The sequence below is a fragment of the Gossypium arboreum genome, chromosome 10 (assembly GCF_025698485.1).
Source record: "Gossypium arboreum isolate Shixiya-1 chromosome 10, ASM2569848v2, whole genome shotgun sequence".
NCBI classification, from domain to species: Eukaryota; Viridiplantae; Streptophyta; class Magnoliopsida; order Malvales; family Malvaceae; genus Gossypium; species Gossypium arboreum.
In genome coordinates this window covers 114,500,068-114,503,320 of record NC_069079.1, presented here as the reverse complement: position 1 = coordinate 114,503,320, position 3,253 = coordinate 114,500,068, and the positions used below count along the sequence as shown (strand labels likewise).

Genomic DNA, 3,253 nt, shown 5'->3' with positions numbered 1-3,253 from the left:
GGCCGATAAAATGACAAATGGCGTGCTCAGCACTCCCCGACACGTAGTTGTAAAACCCTGAACTCTTCCTATCTTATGGCATGCCAATTATACCCGGCCCTACCCCAACAGTTAATAGGGTAATAATATTCTCAATTCAATTTGTAATCTCATTTCATATCATGAATTAATGTATATAATCAACCATCTTATTTTCATATTAATCCAATCTAGGGTGGCTCAACCCGAAGGCTCGCCTGAAAAGTGGGAGGTTTGGGTAAAAATTGTAATGCCCCAATTTTCGAGAATTCTGTGAATGTTGACAAAATTTCATGCTTTAATTTTTGTCATTTGTGAGTGAAATTATGAAATAGGACCTATGTGAAAATGTTTGAAAATGCTATAGGCTAAATTGAAGTGACCAAATAAATAGGAGTGCAAAATAGGAGGATTTGCATGACAAACCTCCCATTTTACATGAAGTGGCCAGCCATCATGTTGTTGTAGACAAAATGTACACTTGATATCCATAATTTATGGTACAAATTGATACAAATTGATAATAGGTTAGGTAAATGTTCAATGATAATAGGTTAGGTAAATGTTCCATGGTAATGGGTTAGGTAAATGTTTCATGATAATGGGTTAGGTAAATGTTTCATGATAAGAATTTCATGTCTTTTGTATTAAAGAATTAAATGGATGAAATATGAAGTTTTATTAAAAGAAAAAGGGGTGAAAAGAATAAAGTTTTGTCCATCTTTGTTCATCATAGCTGAAAGTTAGAGAAGAGAAAGGAGAGGAGAAAGCTCTTGAGTATTCGGTCATTAGGAGGAGGAAAATTAAAGGTAAGTTCTTGGTACCTTGCTTCTATTTTGAGGTTCATGAGTTCTTCTTGATTCTACCTTAACTCTTGAAGTATATTTTGATTTTTAGTTGTGTTGTGAGCATTTAGTCATGAATTAAAATGAAGGAAATGGTTGTTGTTTCATGTTCTTTTGATGAAAAATGGAAGATAGGTGAAGTTGAGCCAAACAAATGAGCATGCATGTGCCTTAGATGCTAAGGGGAAAAATCGGCTAACATGTTGTGCTTTAAAATGATGAAATGGAGATTATACTTAAGTAAAATCATGGATATGTGATGATTGATTGGTGATATACATGTTTAATTAACAAGCATGCAAGTTAGGTGTGAAAGAGTGATTTGGTAATAAATCTGCTTGGGACAGCAGCAGTAACGTGACTTTGGAAAATCACCATAAATTGTGAGAGATGAATTAGAAGCTGAATAAATTATGTAATTAAAGCTTAATGAGTCTAGTTTCAAATGGAATAAATGAGAACATATTTTGAATTCTGTACAATGAGAAATTTGATTCGTAATGAAGAGTGGTCAGATTAGTCAAATAGTGAAACATGGGAAACTTTAAGAAAAATCTGGTATTGATTGGCCATACCAAAAATTCTTAAAATTTTATGGAAAAAAGATATATGAGTCTATTTTCAGGGAAAATTAACGGCACTTGATTTGGAGTTTCGTAGCTCCAGTTATAAATAATTTAGTGACTGTTGCTCAGGAAGACAGCTTGCAGTGAAATTATGATTATGTGGTAAACATTGACAAAATTTGTTAATGAGTTGCTTATTGATTTCTTATAAGCTTACTATGATCTGTAGGTGTGGTTGGCCGAATATTGTAAGGGGTTAATACGTAGTTTGTATTTGAATAGTTAGATTAACGTGTTAGTAATCCAATTGTAGGTGGTTCGTGTGTGGATGTCGTCAGCATATCGTCGCAAACAGGTGTGTAACTGACACCCTCTCATAGACTAGATTGGCAAAAGCCGAAATGCCGAAATGCCGAAAAGTCGGTATTTTAGGAATTTCTGAGTGTGCGAATGCTCGTAAGATAGTTGGGTTTGTATATTTGGTAATCTAAAGTAATAAACTGCAGATGCAGCGATTTCAGACATTTTGATAATTTGGGCTTAATGGGCCAAAGATTTATTCATGGGCCAACGGCCCAATTCGATAAGTATGCGATAAGTGTTCGATAGTACGTAAATAGTTAGGATATGCATGAAAACCCTAAAAGTAGCTAAATTACTATAATACCCTATGTATGGAAAATTATCGTTATACCCCTAGGTGCAAAATTACCATTATACCCTAGGGTTAATTTTGACCGAAAAGCATGACGATCGATTACGTATGATGTATGCCATGATTATATATCTGCTGCATGGGGACATGGGTTATATTATGGAGGAAGCGTTCGGTGGCTATGCCACAAATATCGATCTGGTGGCTCGCCACAAATATCTCGATTTGGTAGCTCGCCACATATATTCTGCTTCGGTGGCTCGCCACGATTATCTCAGATCGATGACTCACACATTATTCATTACTCGCAGCCATGCTGCAAATTCGTAATGTGTAGCGGTTGGGTGGGTCGAGTTGTCTCCCCACACGTGTAAGGTTGGTACGGGGGTGTTATGGATAAATCTGGGTTGGGTTTCTGCATAAACATGTAAAATCTGTTTTGTTCAGTTATGGGCCTATGGGCTTTATTCTGAATTCTATTCTGGGCTAAGGCCAACTTATTATGTTTTTGTGGGTTGAGCTGATATAGGCTATGGTTGGGTTATTTTACACACTGAGTTTCCCCAAACTCACCCCTTTTATTTTCATCCACGCAGGTAATCCCCAACCATAGTGGGCTTGGAGTCGTGAGGAATTGGAGTGGCCACCCGCTCGAAAGTTTGATTTTCTTCGGTGAACGGACATCCTTTTATTTACGTTTGAAGTTTTTGGGCTTTTAAATGTAATAAGGCCGCTTAATTATTTTTGATGGTTTTAATATGTATTTCTAAGATATGTATTACTTATTTTAACTATTGAAATTGGATAGCTTTAGGGCGCGTTTTCAAAAAAACAACAATTGATTTGAAATAACACGACAACAAGCAAAGCTTCCGAATGAAAGTATTTTCCAAAATTAATCACTTTTCCTAAAAATGACTTAATCAAATCGGTTTCCTAGAAATATCCATGACGTTAAGGTGTGGCAATGGCGGTATGCATGTCAGGATTGGACGAAGGAGCTTGGTATAGCGGTCAGATGGACTCACCACCTCTTTCCGGTTTCCTACCGTGCACAACTTCCATGCACTTTAACCCTTAATGAATTAATCTTTTGAACATCAAGTACGATTTTTTGGACTTAGAATGGAATTTTTTTTTTACGTTTTGATGTTGCATGCCGGATCCGG

The 3,253-nt window shown here is 36.3% G+C and overlaps 1 long non-coding RNA gene across 1 annotated transcript; it reads left to right on the top strand.

Annotated features, from left to right (window-relative positions):
• Positions 1 to 616: 616 nt before the first annotated feature.
• LOC128281695 (uncharacterized) lies at positions 617 to 2,705 on the top strand. Its single transcript, XR_008271952.1, has 3 exons — positions 617 to 827; positions 1,743 to 1,784; positions 2,681 to 2,705. It is a non-coding gene; the product is annotated as an uncharacterized LOC128281695 (long non-coding RNA).
• The last annotated feature ends 548 nt before the right edge of the window (positions 2,706 to 3,253 follow it).